Below are 13,825 nucleotides of genomic sequence, written 5' to 3'. Positions count from 1 at the left end.
GAGTTAATTCAAAAAGGACACAGTGGTAATGCTGACACACACACACGCACATGCACACGCACACGCACACGCACACGCACACACACACACGTTATGGGCAGATAGAGAGGGAGCTGCCGGAATATCGCTGTGCCAGCTGGCAACAACAACAACACACACACACACACACACACACACACACACACACACACACACACACACACACACACACACACACACACACACACACACACACACACACACACACACGCACGCACACACACACACACACACACACACACACACACACACACACACACACACACACACACACACACACACACACACACACACACACACACACACACACACACACACACACCCACCCACCCACACTTGACTGTGTACAAAAGGGGGCTTCATCAAAGCCATTCATGTCGCCTCGATAAGTCATCATCTCATTTGCAAGACAAATGCTGCAGTCAGATTGGTCAGAGGATTCTAATAAAGCCCCCGCAAACACTGACAGCAACCCTTTTCTCCAGAGGGGCAGGCGGACCAAATGCCATGTCCATTTTTTTACACTCTCAGAGTTAAATTAACACTGAGAATGTTTATGATATAAGTATAAGACTAGAGACATGTTGCCTGCATCATGGCCTGCAAACTAACTGAACATTTTTTTATTTGTACACTGGATGATTTATTTTTTAAAGGAGGAATTTCCCCATTTTCTCACCCGCCTAAAAATAATACAATATTATTTTATATGAACTAATTAAAACCAGGAAAGCATCCGATTTTAGCTACAGTATATATAGCAACACAAGTTTTTCAGAAATGTTTTAACACAAATCTTCTCTTCTGGGGGGTCCCTGAAACAAAACATTTTCAGATGGGGGTTTGCGGGCCAAATACAAACATTTGGGGGTCCTTGGCACGAAAAGGTTTGAGAACTACTGCGGTCAGATGGAGGTCTAAAAGTGTTCATATTGCATGTGCATGACGGGTCATTGTGTACCTACAGTATATGCATTTTTGAGCGGCGCTAGCCCCACCTATGCCCACCTATCATCGCTGTGTATACCCCATAGCGATGATTTGATTGGCTGAGCACCCCATAGCAATGATTTGATTGGCTGAGCGTATTGAGGACAGAAAATTGAGGATGCCACAAGTGATTAGCCGGATTGGACGTGAGGATAAAAAGTGAGGACGCCAATTGTATTTGGCCCGGAATGTGATGATGTATGATGATAAGAGCGCCCCTCACTGCAGTGCACACGGGTTTAACCCATTTTGGGCGGGAACCCCTTTTGGTGTTTTAAACATTATGTTATAATTTAGCTATTGAAAAATAGCAGATCTACAAGCTCATAGCGCGCCACCGAGTGGCGCGCTATGAACTTGTAGGTCTGCTATTTTTGAAAAATCGTTAAAATGTGCCTCAAATCTTTCAGAAAATTGTCATGATTTAGAAAACTTTTTTTTTTTAATTTCGACGTCAGGCCTGAATGGGTTTAATACTTTGAGAACTACTGGTTTGAAAGCCATTTGGGGCAGCAGTGACTCATGTATAGAGTGGCTGCTTGGGAACCAGTTCAATCCCGGGCCACCAGTTAGTGTCGAAGTGTCCTTGAGCAAGACATTGAACCCCTAATTGCTCCCGATGTGCAGGTTGGTGCCTCGCATGGTTTCCTCTCCTCCGCCATCGGTGTATGAATGTGGGTGAATGGGTGAATGTAACACAATATGCAATCTATGTAAAGCGCCTTCGCCTTGGATGAAGGCGCTATTATAAATGCACCATTTTGTAATATCAGCCCCAGGTTTTAATATTATACATTTTGAACGGTCAAAATACTGTATGTTATGAAAATGTATTTCCATTTAAACTTGTCACCTCAGTGACCTCGGTTTAATTCCACAAGGTCGTTTGATCGATTCCTTCAAAGGCTGATGACTATACTGTCCTTGTAGATTGCAGCCAGGGCTATTGATTTGATGAACAGTTCAAAAAGCACACGCACACAAAAGATCAAATCTCAGGTGTTAGGCAGAAGGACATGTTACAAATAGGAAATGTGAATGTTTGCACGCTGGATTTTGTGAGTTCATTTGATTACCTCCAACCTTGGTGATGCTTTGAGTGTCTTCCTTTTAAACCTTTAAAATGTGATAGGTCCACAGACTGTTGCGTTAATAGATTTCTTGGTGTGTTTGAATCGTTAAATGAACCCAGTGGGTCAATGCGTCTCCATTCTCTGTGTATCTTTCTAATTGGTCCGTGGGATCACCTCTGGAGTCAGTGACAGCTTGACCAAAGTGGAATAAATGGGACTTCATGGATTTTCAAACACGCTTGAATTAATGACATGTCACAGAGATTTGGACACACAATGTCATAGAGATTTAGACACATATTGCACACCCACAGTTTGCTAAAAGTACAGAGGCACAGTTATACAATAATACTAAAAAGAGCCCGATGGTCTTGTTCTCCTGTGTATTCAATTAATCAAGTCATATACAATACTATACAAGAGATCATAAATATAGGAGCAGTACGAGTATATTTACAGTGAAACAGTGAGGGGGTCATTACTATTGGCAAGCTACCAAACAAATTGTACTTTTATGGCGGTTTTACGGGAGGGTGGGGAGTCACTTTTTGATGGCCGTCGGTAGGGCATATTCCACATTTTGGTGGCATACCAGTACACTCGTAAAAGTAAAAGCTCATAACATGTCTACGGTGGATTTTTATGAAACAAAGCTTGGCAGATTGAAAGAGGATAATTCAAGCTTTCCCTACAGCTGCAATGTTGGTGAGTTTAACGTAGTTTCATACAAGCAGATCGCAAAAGCAAATTGGATGAATTGGGAGTCAATGGAGGGTATAATTTAGTTTATTTGCACATAACAATATGGTAAAATAAAAGAAATACAGAAAGCAAATATTTCAATAAGAAACAAGATTAGTTACATACATGACGTGCTGGAAGTGCCAAAAAAAACCCCAAGGGGCTTATCGAGTGGCCTTCCTATAGAAGCTACCAGTTGAGCTTAAATAACAGAAATTAAGATATGAATAAAATTGGTAAGCCTAAAGATTAAAAAAGGTATTGCAACTCTAGATTCATCCCATTATATTAAAAAAAAAAAATCAAGAGTCAGGTGTAAAGGAGCAACTTCACTCAGGCATGAAGGAAGCATGAGTTCAAGTCCGTTGCTCTCCCCAGGTTGGCGGAGGGTGTGTAGAGCCCAGGATCACATTAGATAATTGACACAGGGGTGAAAAATGGGTTACAAAATCGTGGGATAGAATTATATATATATATATAAATAAAAAGAGTTTCAAATTGTGACTAATTCAAGGCAAGCTGATCTACAATGTTCTTAAAAAAAATAGATCCACGGAAAACATACTCTGAAGTCTGAACAAGTTATTGTAGCCGTCTGTGCAAAGTAAAAAACAAAAAGTGCAATTCTCAAAAGAACAAACAAAACATCTTGGCTGTAATAATGCTGTTGCACATGGTACCTACAGTAGGCTAAATACAGCAAGTAATACTTCCGTTTGTAAAACTGCTAGGGCTAGGCTACAAAGTACAATGCCTAGTGTAGTACAAAATCTCTACTCTTAGCATAAAGACACAAATTAAGTATTCAATATCACAAACAAAACAATGCTATGGTGAGCTACGTCTGCTACTCTGTACAGAAGCAATGAAAAGAACAGATAATTCTCAAATGTAAAATAAAATAGTACTGGCCGTAATGCCATTGCACACACGGATTAAAAAAAAATACTCTTGTACTTCTGTTAAAGTAATTCAACAACAAAAAAACTCAAATTTGAAAATACAATGTTCATTAGTCTTAGCCATTATGATTTAGTCTTAGGCTTTTGAATAACACATTTAGTCTCTAGTCCCATTTAGTCTTCTGAAAAACCTCGTCAGATAGTTCCTGGACAGACGCAGATCATTGGTGTTCACCTACGGTGTCACAAACGCAGGGAAGACTTCACGTTTGTAGGTCCAGACAGTGATTTGGGCCTCCTGCCCAGATCTCTGGCGGTGATCTTTAACAGCATTGAGGGTCGCACAGTGTGAAACAGCATCGATATAGAGACTTCATCAGGCTGAACAGAGAGCAGCAGGTGAAGGAAAACAATGCAAGGCTGCAGAGAAGTGAATGGTGTTGACCGAGTGACTGCTGTGCACCAAGTGAGGGCTGTGGAGTGAGTTGCTGTATAAGGGGCACACCCAAACAGTGATTGGCTAATTTCCGAACGCGCCCTAAGACGGCATGGAGAAAATTCACAACAGCCGCCCCCCCACAGTAGCTGAGCTACTGTGAATAAAGAGAATTGTCTTTGACGACGTCGAGGTGGCAGTTCAGGGTCAGACGTGGTCTGGGAAGAGGGGCAGTCGGCCACCCCATGGAACACAAACCTGGGGCTGGGAGGCATCCAGCCGCCCCATGTTGACCAGATCTTTGGGCTGGTGACGGGGAGTTACCTCAGGCGGATGGCCCGGGACTGGAGACGACACTTGCGACAGGAGGTGCCGGAGGGACCAGGGCAGGAGGTGCTACAGGAGGCATCAGGACGGGAGCTGCTGCAGGAGGCACCAGGACGGGAGGTAGTTAGCCATTTCCGCTCGAAGGACCATATTAAATAGCTGGTTGTGTTTGTTGGCTATGAGCTGACCACCCACGTTTCTCCAGTCAAAGAGAGGTTTTGTGTGACACCAAGGTACTGTACATTCAACAAGTTGACAGTCGGTTTCTACAAACAAGCACAGAAATGGGATAATATTAACATCTGACATTGACCATATGAAATTATGAATGATGGATATATAATATAGGCCTATCCATCATTGTGGCCCATCTATACTTGGCCTTGAAATATATCACATTTCAAGGCCAAGTATAGATAAGCCACACTACAAGGCTGCAAGCTACATTACAAAGCAAGTCAAATATGTATCTCTGAATAAACAGATACAAATAGCACTGGGCAAAGTGGACATATGAAACAATTATATTGCAAAGTATCATGTATAGCAAGCAACTCAGAACAACATCTAGCATACAAGCACAATACATTGAGGTCAAATACAGCAACAGAGCTTACATTTGTCAAGGCCCACGGCTGAGAGAGAGAGAGAGAGAGAGAGAGAGAGAGAGAGAGAGAGAGAGAGAGAGAGAGAGAGAGAGAGAGAGAGAGAGAGAGAGAGAGAGAGAGAGAGAGAGAGAGCCACTACAGGTGGCATATAGAGGTTATGCGCGTGACATCATCATCAAACCAGGAAGTTATGCAGGAATGCCTACTGAGTGGCAAAAAACTACTTTCTAGCATTGACAGCCCAGACATCCAAACAGAAAAGTCCTATCTGATTGCATTAAACAACAGTAAACTCACTTTGCCTGTTGCTTTGCCACTCGATGTGCCATTCACTTTAAGCACGCGCATACCCTCTATTATAGGCCTAATCCTTTATCCTGCACAGCTGCACTGAATCACCGCAATCAAAGGTTTCAGTCTTCGTCACTTGCTGTTGTGATGCCTTGTTTACATACATAGGCCTACAGAATTTGACCAAAATGATGACTCTTTCATTCACTGTGAGCGAAGCGATTTATTTACCTCCTGAAGATGCTTTCTGGCGTTTCTGACATCGTTGCGTGGCGGCATGGCGTTGTGACAAACAATGTTGCTGAAACATTTCAACGGTGAGTGTGTGACTGTATGTAGCCTATAGTAGCCCATTACTGTGTTAGGTTCTCAAGATGTTTCTATTCTAACGTTATGAATTATTTTAGGAATATAGAGCTGCTTGCTGTAGTTTTATACTTGTATTGTTGTTGTTTTCGAATGCAAGATTAATGCAAGTACTCTCAAGTACAAATTTGACTGAGAAATCTGACCAGGAGTATTACGGTAGCTATACTTTGACTGAAGTGCTGCCTAATGTGTCCACCACCGCCTGTAGGTGGTGCTATGATGCAGTGGTTCAAAGTGAAAAGAGCTGCGTCTAGCATAGAAGCAGCAGCCAGGAAAAACACACACACACACACACACACACACACACACACACACACACACACACACACACACACACACACACACACGCACACACACACACACACACACACACACACACACACACACTGTGACACACACTGTGATACACACGCACGCGGGCACACATGTTTCATTTTGTTGCATGCTTTCATTGACAAACAGCAACCTTCACCTTTCTTCCTTAAAATTAAACCTACCACCAGATTAGCCAACCGCTTGACCTGATAATTGTATACTTTAGAAATACAATGATTAACTCGACTAATTAAATGAATTGAATGTCAACATGCAATCTGTTCTAGAAGTATCAGATCCCTTGATATGCTGCAATTTTAAGTTGAAACTGCATTTTTAAAATCATATTTATTTATGCATGCATTTGGTCATCAAGTAGCCGCTATAATCCATTATTTTCATTTTGAAGATTCAAGCACTGCTGCAACACAGGCCCTTCTAATTTAAAACACGGATTACATAATTAGTCTATTAGAATATTAATTGCATAAAAAGTGCGGGGGAAGGGCTCTCTCCATTAGCTGGTAAAAGAGCATCAAAGAGCAGAAATGCAGATTGTAATCCCCCCATAAGTATGCTGCAAGAGTCGCATAATGATGCATGCTGTCTAATCCAGTCTTCAAATGATCCTGTGATATTGCATTTGAATCCGGTGATGGGACACCATCATGGACAGAATAACACGAACGCTTGCATAACTAACAGTTCTATGTATAACTCCCAGTGGTACACAGGGGAGTATCATGGGTCTTATTGGGACCAATGATGAGCACCGACGACGAGTCCATTTGGATCCCATTTATACACCACTTACCAACAACACCCAGGATTCTTTTTTATGCATGGGGTTTTCAACGTTTTTCAGGCCAGGACCCCTTAATTATCTGAGAGAGATGAAGCAGCCCCCCCCCCCCCCCCCCCAGTACACATTGTATTAAATGTGTACTAATGTGATACTTTGTAAACCTGACCTTTCACTCTGTATACTTAATTGGTCTGCTCTTCGTTTCGCTCTACCAAACCCTTTGCAATGCTTGTGAGCTTGTAGATCTGTGTTAAAATATAGTCCCAACCCAATCAATCACAGCCAGAGAGAGAGAGAGAGAGAGAGAGAGAGAGCGAGAGAGAGAGACGGGCCTGCGTGACTGCGTCCTTCGCCAAATCCAATGAATGCATTACATAAACATAGAAAGATACTTATATCCCCGCACAATCTCATTCAAAAGGCGCTGCGCCCCGAAATCTCTTGCAGGGATTTTTTGCCTTTCTTTTACAATTGTTCCCAGCCTCCTCTCTACGCTACCCCTTGGTTTCCACCCCATGCAGACCCGATCTGTCACAGCGGGGGTCCTGTGTGCAAAACAAGACGGTTGCCTCTTGCACCCCGAAAAAAGAAAGAGCCACCGACCCCAAATAGTCATCCATCCCGGCTGCCCCAGTATCCAACTGCGGAGCCGCAAACTCACTCACTCACTCTCTCTCTCTCTCTCTCTCTCTCTCTCTCTCTCTCTCTCTCTCTCTCTCTCTCTCGCCGCAGCACCTTACACCGCCTCTCTCTCTCTCTTCAGTACAGCAGGAGCGCCGCACCGACTCGCATCACCACCAGCAGCCCGCTCTCTCTCTCCTCTCCTCCACGCACACACGCGACGCACGGCACGCACACACACACACAGCCAGCCAGCCTCCTGCGGAATCCTATACAGTCAAAGTCGGGCGTTTATTTCGTACGGACCCCCAAGAAGTGCGTCGGTTCCCCCCGGCCTGGGATGGGATGGCATGGGTCGAGGTGCTGCTCTGACTGTAGTAGTGTGCCGGCTTTCAGGGCGCTCGGATCGGCATAGTTGCTTAAGAGGGTCCCGCTGATCATCGGGTGGAGCAGAATGTTATCGGGAGTCTTCTGCTATTTCTAAGAGGATTCATCGCCTCATCCTCGTCGCTCCGCGGTGAACTAAAACGTGGGGGATTTATTTAAAACCAAGTGGACCCTGCCCCCCCCCCCCCCCCCCCCCAAGCAGCCCCGATGGTGGTGTTTCTTCTCTGACAACATCGTTTGGATTATTATCATTCACGACACAAAAAGGCATTTCTTTTTTGGGGGGTTTACGCGTGTCGCATACTATATATTTTTTGGAGGGAGTATAGGCTACCTAAACCAAACGGAGTTGGGGATTTTTTTTGGTGCCTCTGAAACGTGTGCCTCTCTTATATCCGCAGTGTCGATGCAGCGACTGCAGCTGCTGAAGTGAGAGATCTGCGTTCCTTTCCCAGGTAAGGAGGATCCATAGATCACAGATTGAACACGTTGCATTGTGAGGTGTTTTATTATCGGGGTGTAATTTGTATAGTAGTACTAGTAGTAGGCTATGGACTGATCCGGCCGGGGGATCCACTGCAGCAGTGTGTGAGTGGATCCAGCCCAGGTGAAACGGAGAAGGGGAGGCGTGTTGGTCGTTGCACCTGTTCTGTCGTAACAGCTCTGCAGTCTGCACCACCACCATGGCTGTAGTATAGGGCTGGGAAACGGAACCGGATCGGAATCTTCTCCACAAAAAAAAACCTCAGTGTACAAAACGGGTCCATTTGGCACACTCTCGGAGTTACAGACCTTATTTAAGGGTCCATTTGCAACACCCCTCCTCAGGTAAGCCCTGTACTGATCACTTTTAGGGACAAAAATCCTAAAATAAGGATCCCATCCATAGACTCAAGGACGCCCCCCCTCCCTCACACACACACACACACACACACACACACACACACACACACACACACACACACACACACACACACACACACACACACACACACACAAAAGAACACGTTCTAAAGATGTTCTCTCATCAGTAGCATGTAGTCTCTCTCCACACACAGTAGCCTATGTGTTGTTCTCCGGGGTGCTTTCTACACTTCACATTATTGCCCTTCCTTCATCCTCCTCTTCTCAGTGAGATGAAACCTGTGCGTCCATAATTGGAGTTGATAATTGTCTTGGAGCTCAACTCTCTCTCTGTGTGAAGGTATAGAGTAGGCCTAGACCATAATAGGCTAGATTGTTGGCTTGGATGGATGCATAGTGGTGGAATTTACGTGGCATTTTAGATACAACATTGGCTTCACACCCCAGCTTTTAATAGGAGAGGTTTAGCTTTGGATCAAGAGAAGACTATCAAGTTGTATTTGATCAAGTCTTGACTTCCCAGAGGGTCTGGGTTACTAGAGGGGGGGTTCTATATAAGTGGACCCTTACAGGTCCTTTTGGTTCCATTTCTCAGAGTTATGGATGGTCCTTGACATTTCGTTTGGTTGTGGGTTGTGCTATTGTAGTGTCCTAGTAGAGTGGAACTTGTGACAAATGAACCGTAGACTGTATAGATGGCACCTCTCCTCCCCGGAGTGCCGTGCATGTTGACTGGGGTCGCTGGCTAGTGGCTGGCCCCTTCTGCAGACTGTCTGGAGCTTGACTATAAACTATATGGTTATTATGATGCTATGTGGTTTCTCTCATATCCATAGCTTTTCAAACGAAGTGAATCAAATGTAATTTTGTTTATTATATATATCTTTTTTTTTCTTTTTTATATTGGGTTGTCTGGCAACAATGCAGGGTTTTATGAACTGTAAAGGGACAATGCAGGGTTTTATGAACTGTAAAGGGACAATGCAGTTCTTGGTGAGGAAATCAATGTATTGAGAGCTAATGGGCCATTTAGCTCCATGCGCTAGGCTGCCCTATACTATAGCTAAATATACGTGAAATATGATTTTTCTCCCCAAGCTTTATTTTTTATTCAAAACTCGAATTATTATACCAATTTTGTTAAACTTTTGTGAAGTTAAATTATCACCATTGATTTGAAAACACATGGTTATGTTATAAGACAACTTAATGCAAGTCGATATTATGCGCACACATTTCATTGTCCGTTTACGTCGCTATAGGCTACAGTCTCCTTGATCTTCATCTGCTGCACAATGGCAACACTCAGAGATGCTCTGTGTTGGCCACTCTAGTCTCTACGGTGATCAGCAAAGAAACACATTTGCGAGGAAATGCCAAAGACACAGTGACCCACAATGTTTTATCGTTCATTTGGTAATGAGAGTTCACTCCGTCCCTTATTTATAACCCATCTTTTCGGATGGATTTCGCTGCTATCACATTCCCTTTGTCACCAATTTACCAGTGTGTGTCTATAGGCTATATGTATACCGTATTAAATTGACTCGTAAGGTGCTGGTTCTCAAAGTGGGGGACCCCAGGGGGGGTCCTTGATTGAGGGGGTTCCCAGGGGTCCCCCCACATATAGGCTCAACGCGAGGCGTTGTGAGCTTATCTGCTATTCTCACAATATTTATCTGCGCAACCGAACAAACGACTCCTACATTACAAGTACGGTGGAAATAATATGATTATTTTGTGGGGGATCCACAGGTCAAATATGATTATTTTGGGTCGGTCAATCATTGAGAACCACTGTGGTATAGCCTATATAAAGGGACGGGGGCCGAGTGGAGTGTTGGATGTTAGCCGTGCTCCGTGGGCCAAAGCACTGAGTGGTGCGACAGCTCTGTGTGTAGTGCTGCGGTGTAGTGCCATGTACAGCTCCTTGACTCCCAAATGCGGCTTCACACACTCACTCTTTCCGCTCCCTTGCTCTCGCTCTCTCTCTCTCTCTCTCTCTCTCTCTCCCTCTCTTGCTCTCTCTCTCTCTCTCTCTCTCGGGCTCGCCCGATCCTGCCTCCCTCCCTCCCGTCCCTCCCTCACTGGTTCACAGAAGAAGCAGCAGCTGCTTCAGCCTATATACAAACTGCAGAGCTGTACGGCATGCAGTCACGCTGCTGCGTGGCGCTGTGAGCCCCCCCCCCCTCCCTCCCTCTCTCTCTGTCTACCCCCACCCACCCCCTCCATCCATCCACCTGCAGCCCAGCCTCCCTCAATGCATCAATTCAGTCTCACCCACCCAACTAACTATATACCATATGTGTTATGATATCACGTCGCACACGTACATGCAATCTACACCCATATGTGTGTTTCATGCCAAGGATTAATGCGCCACGTATAACCATAATGATTACTCCTTGTAATACGTGTGCGGGCGTGCGTGCGTGCGTGCGTGCGTGCGTGCGTGCGTGCGTGCGTGCGTGCATGCGTGCCAAAAGGGAGGGCTGTGCTTTGTTGTAAAGAAACCATAGGGGACAGTGCAGTGTGAAACTGTGAATGCATTGGTCCGTGTATTGCAAGGTGTGTGTGTGTGTGTGCGTGTGCGTGTGTTGCAGCATGTGTGCATTGGTGTGTGTATTGCAGTGCGACAGTGGTCTGTGTAATGCAGTGTGTGTGCGCGCGTGTGCGCGCATGTGCGTGTGCGTATAGCCTATACTTTAAACACTACCGGTTCTCCCACGCTGACATCAACGGCTAATTGGTTTGAACAGTGAACGTGTTGTTATGTGGTGTTATGTGTGCTGTCAAGAAATGCCATATTTATGCACAGGTCTACATGGTTTATTATGCACCTACATGGGGGGGTGGGACCCACATATCAAAGCACAGTAATATTGGCAATGATGTTTCATTAGATGTCACATAATTATCCTCTGGAAACCTCTGGAAACCTCATATGCCCACAACAGTAAATGACCAGATTTGACTGAGAGACTGCCATCGCGCACATTTTCACCAGAGGAGAAAAACTTTTTTTTTCTTTTTTTTTTTCAAAATGAGTTAATAGCACAGGCAGACTCTTCACATACTAGAGCAAGTCTGAAATAAGTGTCAAAGCTGAAATTGACATGTAAATATGAAAAGAATGCTTAAACATGTAGCTATTGTAATGTTAGAGACCACAGAAGTACCTTTCAAGCCTGTTTTCTCAACTCGCTGTTTTCTGCAAGACATTACTCTATAAGCCATATCTCCAAAACTGGTGGGTCAAACTGAACAACCAATATGTCAATTTGAAGCTATGATTCCCTGCTTTGATATGAAATGAAAAAACAAAAATCTAAAAAATCCAATGGCAGTCTCCCAGTCAAATTTGGTCAATACTGTTGTTGTTTCATTCAAATGGCAAAAGTAGCAGATCTGCTACTTTTGATGCTTTTCTGTGGTAGTATGATCAAGTTTCAGCACAAATAGTTAAAATATGGAGATAAGAGGTATTTTTTTTAATACCAGACAGCGATGATTTGTTTGTTGTGTGCAGGGATGGTACGGTAATGTGGAGCAGCTGGCAGTCGAGTGGGGGTGGGGGTGAGGGAGAGGTTTCTCACCTGTTGGGTTTCTGGTTGGTCCATAATGCCATAATGCCTCCTTGCCTGTGTGTGTGTGTGTGTGTGTGTGTGTCTGGTCCCTTTTCCACCAACTTTGGTTCTAGTCTCTAGAACTGGTTCCGTTCTAGATTCTTGTAACCTTAAGGTCAGGCGGCCATTCAGTTTCAGTTCCAAACCAACTTTAAGGGCTCTGAACCGATTAATCTTCAGTGGAAACACTCTGAACTGGGGGGGGGGGGGGGGGGGGAGAACTGAACCGGTCCAACCTCGGTGGAAAAGGGGCCTGTGAGGCCTTTCAGAGTTACGGACCTGTATTGGGAAATGGGTACATTTGGAACCTTCTAGGAATCGTTAAAGGGGTCGGACTGTTAAGGAACTGGAATGGTTAAAATCCTAAAGGATCCCAACCCTACTGTATGTCTTGTCACACTGACACACATACTGTACGTGTGTGTGTGTGTGTGTGTGTGTGTGTGTGTGTGTGTGACGCGTGTGCATGCTCCCTCTGTCGCAAGTCTCCAGGGGGAAAACATATAATCCTGCTGCAGTTTGATAATCCCATCCTTTTCTTTTGGTCTCTCTCGCCTTAATCCAGTCCAGTTCAGTGCAGTGCGCGGTTGTTTTGTCTGTAGCGTTAACCCCTCCGTCTTTCTCTCTCTCGCTGTCTGCCTGTCTGTCTCTCCCTCCATCTCTCCCTCCCTCCCTGGGTGCTGTACGTCGTCAGGGGTGGGCAACTTTGAGAGAGGGCCACAAATAGTTCCACACTCACTCCAGAGGGCCACATTGCATATCACTGTCGTAGCAATTTTCTTGTGTGAATTGAAGATCAGCTATTTTTTGCTACCTGTATATCATTTTAATCTTTAATTAGTTTTGGCTATTTTTGAATTGGAATCCTGAAACGTAACATTTTATTCAATTTCAAATGCATTTAGTTATAGTTATGTTGACTTCATGAACTAAATACAAACTAAATACAGACAATAGCATTTTAATACTACTCATTAAGCTACTAATATAGACTGAAGTAATTAAAGCGGGTCATGTTTGCATGTTTGGAATTGTAACGGCTGAAATCAAATAATCAATAATATATCAGTATTCTGCATTAAGTGAAGGTGGGGCCTGCATGTGGCCCCCGGGCCGCCAGTTGCCCATGCATGCTGTACGTCCATCAAGGTTGTTCCGTAGTATTAGAACTTGGAACGGACAGCGGTGTTTATGGTGCTGTTAGCAGCCTCTCATTGACACAATTCCTTCCTGTCTGTTTCGGCTATACGAGCGCTTTCAGTTTGGTGTCGGATAGTGCGCTGGCCTTGTCAATATTATGGCTGGCTAATGGATAAACTCTCACTCCAACCTTGGCAGAGCACATTTATTATTACGTTTGCTGTTTGCTGGGTGTGCTGTTGCCGCTGAGAAGAGAATATACGCCACACTGCAGAATCTATGCAACGTGAC

At 44.4% G+C, this 13,825-nt stretch overlaps 1 protein-coding gene across 1 annotated transcript in view; it reads left to right on the top strand.

Annotated features, from left to right (window-relative positions):
* Window positions 1–7,679: 7,679 nt before the first annotated feature.
* Window positions 7,680–13,825, top strand: part of plxna4 (plexin A4) — a 345,542-nt gene continuing 339,396 nt past the window's right edge. The window contains 1 exon segment of the mRNA XM_083757955.1: window positions 7,680–8,359. The gene's annotated coding sequence lies outside the window, so the exon portion shown is untranslated.

Source organism: Protomyctophum parallelum, assembly GCF_964188405.1.
Source record: "Protomyctophum parallelum genome assembly, chromosome: 22".
Lineage (NCBI taxonomy): Eukaryota > Metazoa > Chordata > Actinopteri > Myctophiformes > Myctophidae > Protomyctophum > Protomyctophum parallelum.
This window is presented reverse-complemented; position numbering and strand designations above follow the sequence as displayed.